We start from the raw sequence: 16,945 nt of genomic DNA, 5'->3' as shown, positions 1-16,945 counted from the left end.
TGTTCTTTATACATTGTGGTTAAAGTCTTTTATCAGATAAATGATTTACAAATCTTGTCTCCCATTCTGTGGTTTGTCTTTTAACTTTAATAATAGTATCTTTTGAAGCAGTAAAGGTTTGGATTTGATGAAATCTAATTTATGTTTTTTTTTTCTCTTTTATCACTTGTGCTTTTGGTGTCGTATCTCAGAAGTCTTTGCCTAACAGGCCAGGTCCTGTGACTCACACCTGTAATCCCAGTATTTTGGAAGGCCAAGTCGGGTGGATCACCTCCACTCCAGCCTAAGCGACAGAGTGAGAGTGCATCTCAAAAAAAAAAAAAAAAAAAAAGTTCATGAAGATTTACTCCTATGTTTGCAATGAGTTTTATAGTTTTACCTCTTACTGTTAAATCTTTACTCCACTTGGAGTTAATTTTTATATATGGTATGAGGTGTAGAGATCCAACTTTATTCATTTGCATGTGTCTATCCAGTTATTCCAGCACTGTTTCTTGAAAAGACTGTTCTCTTCCCATTGAACTATCTTGGCACCCTTGTTAAAAAATAATTCACATATATACGAGTTTATTTTTGGACTCTCGCCACTATCCCATTTTTCTATATGTCAATTCTTTTTTTTTTTTTTTTTTTTTTTTGAGACGGAGTCTCGCTCTGTCACCCAGGCTGGAGTATAGTGGTGCAATCTCGGCTCACTGCAACCTCCGCCTCCCAGGTTCAAGCGATTCTCCTGCCTCAGCCTCTCAAGTAGCTGAAATTACAGGTACTCGTCACCACCTGTAAATTTTTTGTATTTCTAGTAGAGATGGGGTTTTGCCACGTTGGCCAGTCTGGTCTCGAACTCCCGACCTCAAGTAATCCGCCCACCTCAGCCTCCCAAAGTGCTGGGATTACAGGCATGAGCCACCGCACCCAGCCTCTATATGTCGTTTCTTATGCCAGTACCACCACGTTGTTTTGGGGAGGGCTTTTCCCCAGCTTTATTGAAATATGATTGACAAACTAAAAATTATATACATTTGAGGTAAACATCATAGTATTTTGATATAAGTATACCTTTTGTAATGATTCCCACAATAAAGCTAGCTCACACATTCATCACCTGACATAATTACCATTTTTGTGTGTGTGATGAGAACACCTAAGATCTTAACAAATTTCAGTTATTTTCTATAGTTATCATGCTGTGTATCTCTAGAACTTATTTACCTTATAACTGAAAATTTATAAGTACAACACTTTTGATTACTTTTACTGTAGTTTTATAGTAAATTTTTAAAATGGGAAGTGTGAGTCCTCCAACTTTATTCCTCTTTTTTAAGATTGTTTTATTTATTCTTGGTCTTGTATTTCCATCTTAATTGATCCATAATAAGGATCAACTTGTTAATTTCTGCAAAAAAACAGACAGCTGAGATTTTGATGGATATTACATTAAATCTATACATCAATTTGAGGAGTATTCTATCTTAGTATTGAGGCTTCTAATCCATGAACATGGAATGTCTTTCCATGTATTTAGATCTTTAAGTTCTTTCGATAATGTATGATTTTCATTGTACAAGTCTTGTATTTCTTTTGTTAAATTTATTCCTACATATTTTATTCTCTTTTATCCTATTTTGAATCAAAATGTTTTCTTAATTTTATTTTATGATTATTTATTGCTGACATATAAAAATACAATTTTATTTATTTATTTTGTATCTCATGGCCTTGCCAAACTTTAGTCATTCTAATGGGGTTGGGGAGGGTTGTTTATTTATTGTGGAATCCTTAGGATTTTCTACGTAGAGGGTCATGTCATCCGATAATAATGTTTTATTTTTCCCTTTCTAATCTGCATGCCTTAATTTATTGTTCTTGCCTATTGCTCTGACTGTAATATCCATTACAACCTTAACTACAGGTGGTAAGAGCAATCGCTCTTGCCTTGTTTCCAATCTTCAAGGGAAAACATTCAAACATGCTCCGTTAAGTATGATATTAGCTTTAGGTTTTTGTAAATCAGGTTTTTTTGGTTTTGTTTTGTAATTTTTAATTTTTGTGAGTACATAGTAGTAGGTGTATATATTTATGAGATACATGTGATGTTTTGATGCAGGCATACAATGTATAATAATCACATCAGAGTAATTGGGTATCTGTCTCCTCAAACACTTATCATTTCTTTGTGTTAGAATGATTCCAATTCTACCCTTTTAGTTATTTTGAAATATACAATAACTTAGTGTTGATTGTAGTCACCCTGTTGTGATATCAAGTACTAGATCTTATTCATTCTGTCTAACTATGTTTTGTACCCATTAACTATCCCCACTTTTGCTTCCCACCCCAATACCCTTCCCAGCCTCCGGTAATCATCATTCTACTCTCTGTCTTCATGCGTTCAGTTGTTTTAATTTTTTGCTCTCATCAATGAATGATAACATGCAAAATTTGTCTTTCTGCCTGGTTTATTTCGCTTAGTATAATATCCTTCAGTTTCATCCATGTTGTTGTAAATGACAGGATTTCATTCTGTTTTGTGTGTATGTCTACCACATTTTTTTATCCATTCATGTGTTGATGAACATTTAGGCTGATTCCAAATCTCGACTGTTGTGAATAGTGCTGCAGTATACATGGGAGTGCGGAAAGGATCTATATGGAGCAGTGGGATTGCTGGATCATATGGTACTTCTTCTGTTTTTAGCTTTTTGAGGAACTTCCATACTATTCTCCATAGTAATTGCAATAACTTGCATTCCCACCAACAGTATATGAGTGTCCCCCTTTCTCCACATCCTCACCAGCATCCATTACTACCTTTTTAATAAAAGCCATCTAAGGTGGGGTGAGGTGACCTCATTGTAGTTTGATTTGCCTTTCTGTGCTGATCAGTGATGTTGAGTATTTTTTCATATACTTGTTGGTCATTTGCATGTCTTTTGAGAAGTGTCTATTCAGATCTTTTGCTCACTTTTTAATCAGATTATTAGATTTTTTTTCCTGTTGGGTTTTGTTTGAGCTCCTTATATATTCTGGTTATTAATCCCTTGTCAGATGGATAGTTTGCAAATATTTTCTCCCATTCTGTGGGTTGTCTCTTCGCTTTGATTGTTTCCTTTGCTATACAGCAGCTTTTTTACTTGATGTGATCCCATTTGTCCATTTTTGTTTTGGTTGCCTGTGCTTTTGAGATCTTTCTTAAGAAGTCTTTGCCCAGACCACTGTCCCCGAGAGTTTCCTCAGTGTTTTCTTTTGGTAATTTCATAGTTTCAGCTCTTACATTTAAGTCTTTAATCCATTTTGATTTGTAAAATCAGGCTTTTATTAGCCTTTTATCAGGTTGGGGAAGTTTTTTAAATCATGATTGGATATGGATTTTGCCAAATGTGTTTTCTGCGTCTATCAAGATGATCAGATGGTTTGTGACCATATTCTATTATATAGTGTATTATATTAATGATTTCAGATGTTAAACCAACCTTCCATTCCTAGGATAAACCCCCCCTTGATCATAATGTATTATCCTTTGCATTTGTTGCTAGATTTGGTTTGCCAATATTTTGTTGAGGATTTTTGTGTCCATGTTCACGAGGGATATTCATTTGTTATTTTCTTGTGATGTCTTTGTCTGGCTTTGATATCAGGGTAATACCTCATAGAACAAGTTGGAAAGAGTTTCCTTCTCTATTTTCTGATAGAGTTTACGAAATACTCATGTTGTTTCTTCTTTAAAAGTTTAGTAAAGTTTAGTAGAATTCATCACTGATGCCATCTGAGCCCGGGCTTAACTTGGTATAAATATTTTTAATTACTATTTTAAAATTTTTACTTGTTATAGATCTATTCAGATTTTCTATTTTTCTGTTATTTGGTTTCAGTATTTTTTATGTTTTTAGGGTGTTTTTCCAGTGCCTTAGCTTGCATGTGGGTAAGGTTGCTTCTTAACTAGCGTACACTAGCGTACGCTAGTTAAGAAACTAGTCATAATGGCTTTTTTTTTTTTTTTTTTTTTTTTCTGAAACAGGGTCTTGCTCTGTCACCCAGGCTGGAGTACAGTGGTGTGATCTCAGCTCACTGCAGCCTCTGCCTCCTGGGCTCAAGCAATCCTCCCCACTCAGCCTCCCGAGTAGCTGGAGGAGCCGAGCGCCACCACACCCAGCTGATTTTTGTAATTTTAGTGGAGACAGGGTTTTGACATGTTGCCCAGCCTGGCCTTGAACTCCTCGGCTCAAGCCGTACACCTGCCTCAGCCTCCCACAGTACTGGTATTACAGGCATGAGCCACCATGCCTGATTGATAAAGTTTTTTATTTCCTAAAAGCCACTGCCCTGAGGGCCCCTGCCCCTTCCTCAGGCTCCCCTACGTCTCTCCACAAGTCAGCATCCAAAGGTTCACACCCGGAATAGCAGGGGACCTTCAAAACCCAGCTCCAGCCTCGTTGGCACCTGTATAGATTGGTTGGCCCTCCTGCTATTTCAGTTATTATTTTGAATATCACCACTTGGAAATGGAAGACTGAGACTCCACTTCAGACCTCTTCTTCCTAACACCTTGATCTGAGGCTCATTATGTGCTTTAACATTCTACTGGGCAGGTCTGGTAGAAGGAACAGTATCAGTTGACTGAGTAGGTCTCCCTGGCAGTTGTGATTCAGAGGCCTAGAAAGCTGAACCCACACCTGGCAGGAAGGGGGTGGTTTGTGGGACCTGGGCTGATGTGTGATGAAATTTTAAGCCCCAGCTATAGCTACTACAAAGAAAAGAAAAGTAACTGATGATAAGCATGTAACTCAAAGTAAGTGAACTCAGAAGCATGTTTTTTGTTTGTTTGTCTGTTTGAGACAGTTTCGCTCTTGTTGCCCAGGGTGGAACGCAGTGGTGCAGTCTCAGCTCACTGCAACCTCTGCCTCCTGGGTTCAAGAGATTCTCGTGCCTCAGCCTCCGAGTAGCTGGGATTACAGGTGTGTGCCACCACACCTGGCTAATTTTTTGCATTATTAGTAGAGACAGGGTTTCTCCATGTTGGTCAGGCTGGTCTCGAACTCCCGACCTCAGGTGATCTGCCCGCCTCAGCCTCTCAAAGTGCTGGGATTACAGGCGTAAGCCCCCGTGCCCAGCCTGAGAAGTGTGTTTTTATGTTGAGGATGTTACTGTATGATGCCACATACATTGAAACACACACATTTAAAGTAAGGCCACAGACTCAAATGCCTCTAGAAGCCAGACAGGTAACATACCTCCTCCTTTCGTTGATTCAGAGACGTACATTTTTTATTTTATTTTTTTTTTTTTTGGCATTTGAACATCTCTGAAATTAGAATGAACATTACAATTGCAAGTCAAATGGTGTATAAAAAAGGTAGCATCTTATAATCAGTGGTGCTTTAGATTAGACGAAATACAGAAAATGAGTGATGTTGGCCAGGAAAATTATATCCTTCTCTGTTGGCCTTTCACTTTGAAAGAGAGAAAATGGATACAGAGACCTGCTTTCCTACAATAAGACACAAGAACAATGACAAATGGGAATGACTTTGCTGCCTTCATGTCCGGTAGCCAATAGGGATTGGTGGCAACAGGAAAGTATCCTTGCCTCCAGGGGCAGCTACCCCTCTTCCCTGGCTGATTACTGCCTGTGGTGACACAGATCTAGTGTTGACAAGTGTTCTGAGTTTTCACAAGAAGTCAGAAACCCCAAAATCTACATCTTTATGTAACTCCTAATTTTAAAATGATGGCTCAATTTTTTTAAACTGGCCAAAAAAAAAAAAAAAAAGTATATACAAGTTAGATGAGCTTATGAGCGCTCAGAATAAATATAACCTCTTTTTTAAGGATGCAATATTAAGAGGCAGCATGAGACAAACCACTTTTTACAGTTAAGCCAAAAAAGAAAAGTTAAATCCATTTTGAAGTTTAACACTAGGTTCAGAGGCCCAGAATAATAAATACTGCGGGGCATCTTACTTATTTCATCTTTAAACTTTCTTTTCTGACTCCCCTAAATGGAAGATAAGAAAATATAGTTAAATCTATTGAAAATGTTGCATTCCTGTATATAAAAATGTATGGTCTCTTTTTAAAATGCAGGCTTGAGTTTCCAAAGCAACAACATTTGCTTCCCACTGCTATAGACTGTGGTCAGTGAAAGGCAGGGAAACCACCTGTCATGGGAAACCACCAAATTATAAGACCAGGGTCCTAATTCTGGCTGTGTGATGTGCAACTGATTTAGCTTCATTTCATCATCTTTATTTATAAAATGGTGATGATAATACCTAGCCTCTGTACCTTACATGGTTGTAAGGGCCACATGAGATAAAATATGTGAAAGTATAAAGTGTTATGTATATATTAGTTGGTATTGCCCAAATCACATGGGTAGTTGGGACAGCACAGTTTCTTGAATCTCAGATTCTCCATCTCTGGCTACTGCTCTTCTCTAGACAGCAGCACCTGTTGAAATGGTCATCTTATCAGCCAGTGGGGTTGAACAGATGAGGAAGCATAAGGCAAGAAGTTATTAGAAAAAAGTTAGCCAACATCTTGGGATCTCAAATAGCACTGTGTCTCTGTACAACAGGGTATAGGCAAAGCTTTCATGTTAAACCTGAAGTATTGACCTTTAACATTTTTATTTATTTTTATTATTTTTTATTTTATTTTATTTTATTATTTATTTTTTTTTTTTTTTTTGAGACAGAGTCTCACTCTATCACCCAGACTGGAGTGCAATGGCACAGTCTCGGCTCATTGCAACCTCTGCCTCCCTGGTTCAAGCGATTCTCCTGCCTCAGCCTCCAGAGTAGCTGGGACTACAGGTGCGTGCCACCACACCGGGCTAATTTTTGTATTTTTAGTAGAGATGGGCTTTCACTGTGTTGGCCAGGGTGGTCTCGAACTCCTGACCTCGTGATCTGCATGCCTCGACCTCCCAAAGTGCTGCTGGGATTACAGGCATGAGCCACCACACCCGCCTGACCTTTAACATTTTTAAGAGGTACCCAGGAATGAGAACACTACCTGCATTGTAGATCAGCCTCTCTAGCATTCTCACAGTTTGACCTTTGGCTGATTCCTTCTTTCTCTTTTTCATATTTTTGTGCTATAATGCTTTATGAGGAAAAGAGTCAATCAAACTCTTAGCCTGAAATGAATTAATGCCTTCTTAGCCTGAAATCCAGCATTTTACTTTTCCCCTAGCTCAGGGTTTCCCAAACTGTTTTTAAAGTGCTATTTCCATAAGATTTAATAGGTGCTCAAGAAAAAAGATAATCTCATGGTCAAAAAAAGATTGAAAAAGTGGTGTATACTATACCCACTCTGGGATATTCACAAGGTATTAAAGTTTTGAGAAGACCTGAATTAAAGAAACTTGTCCATGTTTACCCATTTATTTGATCACAGAATCCTCCTTTTGTGGAACCGATATTTGTGTTTACCAACTCATTTGATCACCTCTGTCAATAACCCTCCTTGATGGAATGTACATTAATGTCTTGTGGCTCTAGTGTACTGCAGAAATTGGCTTGGAAAATGCTGTTTGATAGCCATGTCCCTCATTTCACATACACCAAATTGAACCACCAGCAGTTAGCCATATTCGCTTTCCCACTTCCAAGCCTTTTCTAATTATTCACTCTGCTTGGGATGCTTTCTCTTCTCCTTGTTCTCTGGAATCTTTTCAGCCAAACAAGCAAGGTCATTGCAGCAGCAATGATTCCCATTTCTGAAGTCTTAGCACTTGCCACTCTTCTAGCAATTTTAGTACCTAGTACTATGCTAATGTGTACCTGATCATTTTTCCTTCTCTACTTTACATTTCTTGGGGTTATTGTTTTCCACATAGTACATTAGCCTGGTGCATTGTTTGTAGCCAGAATTCAGTAAATAGTTGTGGAATGAATAAATAAATGAGTTGTGGCCAGGTGCAGTGGCTCATGCCTGTAATCCAGCACTTTGGGAGGCCGAGGTGGGCTGATCACTTGAAGTCGGGAGTTCAAGACCAACCTGGCCAACATAGTGAAACCCATCTCTACTGGAAAAAAAAAAACAAAAATTAGCCTGGCATGGTGGTGCATGCCTGTAATCCCAGCTACCTGGGAGGCTGAGGCAGGAGAATTACTTGAACCTGGAAGGCGGAGGTTGCAGTGAGCTGAGATCGTGCCACTGCACTCCAACCTGGGTGACAGAGTGAGACTGCATCTCAAAAAATAACAATAATAAAAAATAAATAAACAAGTTGCAATAGGATGAAATTTAAAATGTTATCTATAGTAAATAATGGAATTGGAGTTTGAAGAGGAGGAATGGGGAGGGATCTCTGAAAGGCTGATCTATGTATATGATTTTTAACAGTTTTATTAATTGGCATAAAAGTATACAATTTGATGATCTGGGGCATCTGTGTGCACCCAAGAAACCACAGCCACAGTCAAAATAATGAGAAGATCCGCCACCGCAAAAAGTTTCCTCATGCCCCTCGTAATCCCTCCACTCCACCCTTTCCTACATCTTCCTCCCTCTTGTGTACCACCCCCTTCATACCACCTCCTTAGGCCAATTCAAGGGAATCACTGATCTGCTTTTGGTCATTATACATTGAAGTAGATTTCATTGAAATTTATATAAATGGAATCATGCTATATATACTCTATTTTGCCTGACTTCTTCACACGGCATAACTATTTTGAGATTTATTTATGTTGCAACATATTCATTCCTTTTTATTACTGAGTAGTATTTCATTGTATAGCTACACCACAGTTCGCTTACCCATTTACTTATTTATAGACATTTGGGTTTTTTTCTAGTTTTTTGGCTATTAAAAATAAAAATTCTATGAACATTTGTATGTAAGTCTTTTTATAATGTATGCTTTCATTTATCTCATGTAAATACGTAGGAGTTGGCCAGGCATGGTGGCTCATGCCTGTAGTTCCAGAACTTTGGGAAGCTGAGGAAGGTGGATCACTTAAGGTCAGGAGTTTGTGACCAGCCTGGCCAACATGGTGAAACCCCGTCTCTACTAAAAATACAAAAATTAGCTGGGCATGGTGGTGGGCGCCTGTAATCCCAGCTACTCAGGAGGCTGAGGCAGGAGAATTGCTTGAACCCAGGAGGCAGAGGTTGCAGTGAGCTAAGATTGCACCATTGCACTCCAACCTGGGCAATAGGAGTGAAACTCTGTCTCAAAAAAATCAAAAACAAAAACAAAAACTTAAGAGTGAAACGATGGCTCCTGTGCTAAGTGTATGTTTAACTTATTAAGAAACTGTCAGGTATGACACCAGAGGCAAAGGCAACAAAATAAAAAATAAATAAATTGGGCTACTTCAAAATTGAAAACTTTTGTGCAAAAACAGGACAATAATCAACAAAAGGTAATCCATGTAATGAAAGAAAATATCTACAAATTGTGTATCTGATAAGGGGTTAAGGTCTAGCATATATAAAGAAATCCTACAGATCAACAGTAACTAGAACAACAAAAACAATTAAAACGTGGGAAAAGGATCAGCCTCAGTGCCTCACACCTGCAATCCCAGCACTTTGGGAAGCCAAGGCAAGAGGATCGCTTGAGCCCAGGAGTTGGAGACCAGCAGGGGCAACAGAGATTGAGGCAGGAGGATCACTTGAACCCAGGAGTTGTAGGCTGCAGTGAGCTGTGATCACACGACTGCACTCCAGCTTGGGTGACAGAGTAAAACCTTGTCTCAAAAAAAAAAAAAAAAAAAATGTGGGAAAAGGACTCCAATAGACATTTCTCCAAAGTAAGTATACAGATGGCCAATAAGTACATGAAAAGATGTTCAGAATCTAGTCATTAGGGAACTGCAAATCAAAGCCACCATGAGATAGCACTTCATATCCATTAGGATGGCTATTATTAAAAACAGAAAATAAGTTTTGTCGAGAATGTGGAGAAATTGGAGCCCTTGTGCTCTGCTGGTGGGAATGTAGAATGGCATAGCCTCTGTGGAAAACAATATGATGTTTCCTCAAAAAATTAAAAACATAGGGCCGGGTGCAGTGGCTCACTCCTGTAATCCCAGCTCTTTGGGAGGCCAAGGTGGCAGATCACAAGGTCAGGAGATTGAGACCATCCTGGCTAACACTGTGAAACCCTGTCTCTACTAAAAATACAAAAAATTAGCCGGGCGTGGTGGCAGGCACCTGTAGTCTCAGCTACTCCGGAGGCTGAGGCAGGAGAATGGTGTGAACCCAGGAGGCGGAGCTTGCAGTGAGCCGAGATAACGCCACTGCACTCCAGCCTGGGCAACAAAGCAAGACTCTGTCTCAATAAAAAAAAAAAAAAAATTAAAAACATATCATATGATCCAGCAGTTTCACTTCTGGGCATGTACCTCCCAAAAATGAAAGCAGAAACCCAAAGAGATACTTGTAAATTAATGTTCAATCGCAGCATTATTCACAATAGCTAAAAGGTGGGAGCAACCCAAGTGTTCATTAATGGATAAATGTGTAAACACAGTATGTTATATAGTATTTAGCCTTAAAAAGAAAGGAAATTCTGACATGCTACAATATGGATGAACTTTGAAGGCATTATGCTAAGAGACATAAGCAGTCACAAAAGGCAAAATAATGTATGATTCCACACATACAAAGTACCTAGAGCAGTCAAATTCAGAGACAGAAAGTAGAATGTGTGTTGCCAGAGGTGGAGGGTGGGAGGAATAGGGAGTTACTGTTTAATGAGTACAGAGTGTCAGTTTTGCAAGATGAAGGAAATTCTAGAGATGGACAGTGGTAATGGTTGTACAGCAATGTGAATTTACTTAATGTCACTGAACTGCACACTTAAAAATGGTTAAAATGGTCATGGCACGGTGGCTCAGGCCTGTAATCTCAGCACTTTGGGAGGCCAAGACAGGTGGATCACGAGGTCAGGAGATTGAGACTATCCTGGCCAACGTGGTGAAACCCCATTTCTACTAAAACACAAAAAGTTAGCTGGGCATGGTGGTGCACGCCTGTAGTCCCAGCTACTCGGGAGGGTGAGGCAGGGGAATCGCTTGAACCCAGGAGACAGAGATTGCAGCGTGCCGAGATCACGCCACTGTACTCCAGCCTGGCGACAGAGCAAGACTCCGTCTCAAAAACAAAAACAAACAAAAATGCTTAAAATGGCCATGTGAAGAAAGGGAAAAAAATGAAAAGGTTAAAATGACAAATTTTATTTATATATATATATATATATATTTTTTTTTTACTACAATTTTGTTTTGTTTTGTTTTTTGAGAAAGTATCTTCCTCTGTCTCTCAGGCTGGGGTGCAATGGTGTGATCTTGGCTCACTGCAGTCTCCTCTTCCCAGGCTCAAGCCATCCTCCTGCTTCAGCCTCCGGAATAGCTGAGACTACAGGCACATGCCACTGCATTCGGCTAATTTTTGTATTTTTTGTAGAGACAGAGTTTTGCCATGTTGCCCAGGCTGGTCCCAAACTCCTGAGCTGAGGTGACCCTCCCGCCTCCACCTCCCAAAGTGCTGGGATTATAGGCATGAGCCACTGTGTCTGGCCTTATTTACATTTCCAGCAACAGTGTATGAGAGTTCCAGTTATTCCCCATCCTCATCAACACTTAGTACAATAAGTCTTTTTAATTTTAGTCATTCTAATTGATGAGTAACATCTCATTGTGGTTTTAACTTGCATTTCCCTGATGCCTAATAGTGTTGAATATAAAGCATGTGCTTATTTGTTCTTGGTATATCTTCTTTGATGAAGCATCTGTTAAAATAAGTTGCCCATTTTTGGCCAGGCACGGTGGCTCACGCCTGTAATTCCAGCACTTTGAGAGGCCAAGGCGGGCGGATCACGAGGTCAGGAGATCAAGACCATTCTGGCTAACACGGTGAAACCCCGTCTCTACTAAATATACAAAAAAAATTTAGCCAGGTGTGGTGGCAGGCTCCTGTAGTCCCAGCTACTTGGAAGACTGAGGCAGGAGAATGGCATGAACCTGGGAGGTGGAACTTGCAGGGAGCCAAGGTCACGCCACTGCACTCCAGCCTGGGTGACAGAGTGACACCCCGTCTCAATAAATAAATAAATAAATAATTTGCCCATTTGTATAGGGAGCTGTTTTCTTGAGTGTTGAGAGTTCTTTATACCAGTAAGATACAAATCTTACATCAGATACATATTTATGAAAATATTTTCTTCCAGCCTCTAGTTTTCTAATGAACAGTTTCTCTTGAAGAGCAAAATTTAAAATTCTGATGAAATCCAATTGGTTATGTTTGGTGGTCATATCTAGGAAAGCTTTGCCTAATGCATGGTCACAAGGGTTTTCTTACACATTGTTTTGATAGTTTTAAGTTTTACATTTAGCTCTATTCAATTTTGAGTTAATTTTTATATATAGCATGAGATATAGATCAAAGAAGTTTTTTGTTTTGTTTTATTTTTACGTGTGAATATCCAGTTGTTCTAGTATCATTTGTTGAACAGACTTCTTTCTCCAAGGAATTGCTTTTGCATATTTGTCAGTAATCTGTTATTCATGTATGTGTGGGTCCATTTCTGGACTCTCCATTCTGTTTCATTTCTTGTCTATCTTAACAGCAGTACAAACTGCCTTGCCTACCATAGCTTTATAATAAATATAGGTCAATAAATCTGTATTTTAGATTTAAGTCTGAATTTCACATTGAGATTAAAATCTAAAGTCTATATTTTAGATTTAATGAATAAATAAAGAAATTTAAATAAGTTTAAATTTCTACTTTATAAATAAATGAATGGGAAAAAGCCATGTTAATCTTCCAACTGTGTTCTACTTTTACAAAGTCATTTTGGTGTGCTAGATTCTTAGCACTCTTATATGAACTTTAAAAACAATTTGTCGGCCGGGTGCGGTGGCTCAAGCCTGTAATCCCAGCACTTTAGGAGGCCGAGACGGGCAGATCATGAGGTCAGGAGATCGAGACCATCCTGGCTAACATGGTAAAACCCCGTCTTTACTAAAAAATACAAAAAACTAGCCAGGCGAGGTGGCGGGCACCTGTAGTCCCAGCTACTCGGGAGGCTGAGGCAGGACAATGGCGTAAACCCGGGAGGCGGAGCTTGCAGTGAGCTGAGATCCGGCCACTGCACTCCAGCCTGGGCGACAGAGCGAGACTCCGTCTCAAAAAAAAAAAAAAAAACAAAAAAACAATTTGTCAATTTCTACCCAAAAAAAACAACACAGAAACCCATGTAGAGTTTTGGATTGGGTATGCTTTAAATCTGTAGCTCAATTTAGGTAGAATTAACATCTTAATAATGTTCAATCTTTCAACCCGTGGATATGGTGTATGCTTCTATTTACTTAGACCTTCTTTAATTTCTCTCAGTAGTGTTCTGTAGTTTTAACTTTTGTACAGGTCTTACTCATCTTTTGGTAAAATTTATTCTTATTCCCTATTTTTGATGCTATTACACATGGTATTATATTTTAATTTTAATTTGATTGTTCATTGCTGATACAGAAAAATATTATTTTGTGTAGTGATCTTATATCCTACAACAAGCTTGTCCAACCCGTGGCCTATGGGCCGCATGTGACCCAAGACAGCTTTGAATGTGACCCAACACAAATTTATAAACTTTATTAAAACATGAGACTTTTTTTTTCTTTGCAGTTTCTTTTTTTTTTTTTTTTTAAGCTCATCAACTATTATTAGTGTTAGTGTATTTTATGTGTGGCCCAAGACAATTCTTCATCCATTGTGGCTCAGGGACACCAAAAGATTGGACACCCCTGTCTTACAATTTTGCTAAACTTATTTATTAGTTTTAGTAGGTTTTTTGCATATTTCATCATATTTTCTATATAAATGATAGTAGAGATGTACTGTTTGTGAATAAAGGCAGTTTCATTTCTTTCTTTCTGATCTGGATGTCTTTTATTTTCTTTTCTTGATTGATTGCACTGGCTAGAAGCTCCAGTACAATGGTGAATAGTAGTATTGAGAGTGAACCTTCTTGTCTTATTTCTGATCGTGGAGATAAAGCATTCAGTCTTTCACTGTTAAGTCCGATGTTAGCTGTAGGTTTTTCAAAGGTGCCTATCAGATTGAGGAAGTATAATTCTATTCCTACTTTGCTAAGAAGTTTCATCAGGGATAGATATTAAATATTAGATCTTGTCAAGTGCTTTTTCTATGTTGAGTGACATGATCATACAGTTTTTCTTTTTTATTAATATTTTGGGCTTTGGTATTTTATGTCTTTAAAGGAATTTGTTCATCTGTATTGTCAAATTTATGGTATAAAGGTATTCATAATATTCTCTTGTTAACCTTTTAATATTTGTAGAATCTGTAGTGATGGCATCTCTCTCATTTTTTATTTTGTACAACATGATGTTTTGAAATATGTATATGTTGTGGAATGGCTAAATAAGCTAATTAACATATGTATTACCTCACATATTTATCCCTTTTTATGATCAGAACACTTGAAGTCTACTTTCTTAGCAATTTGCAAGGAAACAATACAGTAGTCACCATGTTATACAATAGATCTCTTGAATTTATTTCTCCTCCCACAACCTCTGGTAACCAGCATTCTACTCTCTACTTGTGTGAGTTCAACTTTTGTAGATTGTACATATGAATGAGATCATTCAGTATTTGTCTTTCTGTGCCTGGCTATTTCACTTAACATAATATCTCCAGGTTCATCATGTTGTCACAAATGACAGGATGCCCTTCTTTTTTAAGACTGAGTAGTATTCCGTTGTGTATATGTGCCACATTTTCTTCATTCATCTGTTGATAGACATTTAGATTGACACCATATCTTGATCATTGTCAATAATGTTGCAATGAATATGGAGTGCAGGTATCTTTTCAATATACGAATACTGTTCTTTGGATATATCACCCAGTAGTGGGATTGCTTGATCATATGGTAGTTCTGTTTTCAATTTTTTGAGAAACCTCCTTACTGTGTTCCATAATTTACATTCCTACCAGCAATGTGCAAGGATTCCCTTTTCTCCACATCCTCACCAACATTTATCTTTCTTTTTTTAATCATAGCCATTTTAACAGGTGTAAGAAGAAATCTCATGGATATAATTTGCATTTCTCTAATGATTAACAATCTTGGGCATTTTTTCATACTCCTATTGGGCATTTGTATGTCTTTTGAGAAATATCTATCAGGCCCTTTGATCATTTCTTTTTTTTTTTTTTTTTGAGATGGAGTCTCGCTCTGTTGTGCAGGCTGGAGTGCAGTGGTGTGATCTTGGCTCACTGCAACCCCCACCTCCCAAGTTCAAGCAATTCTCCTGCATCAGCCTCCCGAGTAACTGGGACTACAGGCATGTGCCACCATGCCCAGCTACTTTTTTGTGTTTTTTTGTAGAGATGGGATTTCACCATGTTAGCCAGGATGGTCTCTATCTCTTGACCTTGTGATCCACTCGCCTTGGCCTCCCAAAGTGCTGGGATTACAGGTGTGAGCCACCGTGGCTGGCCAAATTTTTCTTTCTTTGTGTCCTTACTCTAAAAGCTTTTTTCCATTTTTAAAATTTTTTATTTTCTTTTTTTACTTTTTAAACTTTTTTGTTAAAACTAAGACACAGGGCAGGTGTGGTGGCTCATGCCTGTAATCCCAGCACTTTGGGCAACCGAGGCGGGCTGATCACCACCTGAGGTCAGGAGTTCGAGAGCAACCTGACCAACATGGAGAAACCCTGTCTCTACTAAAAATACAAAATTAGCTGGGCGTGGTGGCGCATGCCTGTAATCTCAGCTACTTGGGAGGCTGAGGCAGGAGAATCACTTGAACCTGGGAAGCAGAGGTTGTGGTGAGCCAAGATAGAGCCATTGCTCTATCTCTAGCCTGGGCAACAAGATAAAACTCCGTCTCAAAAAAAAAAAAAAAACAGGCCAGGCACCGTGGCTCACGCCTGTTTCTTTGAGAACATTGTAGTGCAAGTCTTCTGGTGATAAATTACTTAAAATTTTGTTTTTGAAAGGTATTTTCACAAGTACAGAATTTAAGGTTGCCAACTTTTTTCTTTCCATACTTGTTTGCTTTTTATTCCTCTAAGAAATCTGTTACCATCTTTGTCTTTATTTTTTATATGTAATGTGTCCTTTTTCTCTACTTTTGAGATTTTTGCTGTATCATAATTTTAAGCAATTTGTTTATGATGTTTTGACTTTATTTGGTATAGTTTTCTTCATGTTTTTTGTGTTTCATGTTCATTGAGCTTCTTGGATCTCTGGCTTTATGCTTTTTCTTAAATTTGGAAAAATATTGGCCATTATTTCTTCAAATATGTTTTCTGTCCCTCCTCCAATCTGCTTTCCTTTAGGGACTGAAATGACATATATATTAGGCAACTTGAAGTTGTGTTACAGCCCACTGATTTTTTTTTGTTTTTGATAATTTTTATTGCTATGTCTACAAATTCATCTTTTCAGCTGCAGTTTCTAATCTGCCATTAATCCCACGCATTTTCATCTTCACACATAATTTTTCTATCTAGAAGTTCCATTTGGGTCTTTTTTATTTCTTCCATGTCTTTATGTAACTTTTTAAACTGATAGAATACAATTATTATAACTGGTTTAATGTTTTTATTTGCTAACTTAACATCTGTGTCAATTCTGGGTCAGTTTTGATTGATTGATTATTCTCATTATGGGCCATGTTTTCCTGCTTCTTTGGATGCTTGGTAATCTTTGGATATTAGACTTTGTGAATTTTACCTTGTTAGGTATTGATTATTTTAGTATTCCTATGAATATCCTTGAGTATTGTCCTCTAGTGCAATCAAGTCAATTGGAAACAGTTTGATCCTTTTAGGTCTTACTTTTTATGATCTGTGTGGTGATCTGAGCAGTGTTCAGTCTACAGCTAATTATCAGCCCTACTGAGATAAAAGACTTCTGAGTATCTATCTAATGCCTCATGAATTAGAAATTT

General features: G+C 38.2%; 1 protein-coding gene across 11 annotated transcripts in view; it reads left to right on the top strand.

Annotated features, from left to right (window-relative positions):
• The window catches only part of TTC23 (tetratricopeptide repeat domain 23), a 115,955-nt gene that overhangs the window by 3,690 nt on the left and 95,320 nt on the right, over window positions 1–16,945 (top strand). The gene's annotated exons all lie outside the window — the stretch shown is intronic.

The sequence above is a fragment of the Macaca fascicularis genome, chromosome 7 (genome assembly GCF_037993035.2).
Source record: "Macaca fascicularis isolate 582-1 chromosome 7, T2T-MFA8v1.1".
NCBI classification, from domain to species: domain Eukaryota; kingdom Metazoa; phylum Chordata; class Mammalia; order Primates; family Cercopithecidae; genus Macaca; species Macaca fascicularis.
This window is presented reverse-complemented; position numbering and strand designations above follow the sequence as displayed.